The sequence below is a fragment of the Tupaia chinensis genome, unplaced genomic scaffold (assembly GCF_000334495.1).
Source record: "Tupaia chinensis unplaced genomic scaffold, TupChi_1.0 Scaffold143610_2, whole genome shotgun sequence".
Taxonomy (NCBI): Eukaryota; Metazoa; Chordata; class Mammalia; order Scandentia; family Tupaiidae; genus Tupaia; species Tupaia belangeri.
In genome coordinates, this window is record NW_006203457.1 from 721,653 (window position 1) to 722,984 (window position 1,332).

Here is a 1,332-nt window from a genome sequence, read left to right on the forward strand (position 1 = left end):
ATAATAATTCCTTATCCATTCTCCTCTTGGGATTTGCGGTATATACACACACACTCCTAGAGTGATTTTCAAGCCATAGTGTTGGGTCCTTGAAGCACTCAACCCTGTGGAAATACAGTGCTTTCAACCACACCATCTGCTGGTCCCATAAAACTATTTTTTAAAAGCTGCAAAATATTTTATTTCAAAGATGTACTGTCATTTATGTAAATCATTACATACTGCTGAATGTTTAAATGGCTATACACACACACTCCTAGAGTGATTTTCAAGCCATAGTGTTGGGTCCTTGAAGCACTCAACCCTGTGGAAATACAGTGCTTTCAACCACACCATCTGCTGGTCCCATAAAACTATTTTTTAAAAGCTGCAAAATATTTTATTTCAAAGATGTACTGTCATTTATGTAAATCATTACATACTGCTGAATGTTTAAATGGCTTTCATTTTCTGTTAGTTTAAAGTTTAATTCAGTAAATATCTGCATAAGTCAAAGGTTCTCAAAATATGGTCCAAAGAGCCCAAGGAGTACCTAAGAAGACTTTGCAAAGAGCCTTTGAGATCGTCCCTTTACTGGTTAAATTATCTATGTAGTCAGATTGCTTCATATTATTTGATCAAAACAAAATTTTGAGACAGATGAAATACAGATGCGGATGCGAGTAAAAGAATCCAAATATCTTCTATTAAGCCAGACATAAAGAGATTTACAAAGCTATAAAACAATTCTATACTTCTACTTTTCACTTTGGAAAACATATTTTCCATAAGATTTCATATTAATATGTGACCAGTATGTTATGATTTTAAGTGAAATGAAAAATGCCTATTTTTAAATGATAAGTTTTAATTTTTTTCTTTTTTTTGGTATAGTTTTTTTTTTTTTTTTTTTTTGCCTTAGGGCACATACGCTCGCTGGAGAGAAAGAGAGGGACAGAGACAGTGAAAGGGAAAGTGAGAAATCACCCCCCATGAGGGATGGTGAAGCCTCAATTCTTTTTCCTCCATTCTCCTCCCTGGATCTTAGGCACGCATACACACACATGTGCACGATGTGAGTTTCAAGTCTCCATGTCTGAACTTGGACCACGGTTGGCTATATGGGAGTCCAGTGGTATAACTGCTACACGATCTTCTTGTGTCTACAGTTTAATTTCTAAAATAAGGTAAATACAAATACAATCTATATAAATAAGAGTTCTTTGGAGTCCTTGACAATTTTTAAAAGATGAGAGATTCTGGGAACCAGCAGTTAGCGTAATGGCTATGTCACTGGACTCCCACGTAGTCGACTGCGGTTCGCGTCTCGGACCCGGTGGCTTAAATCTCACG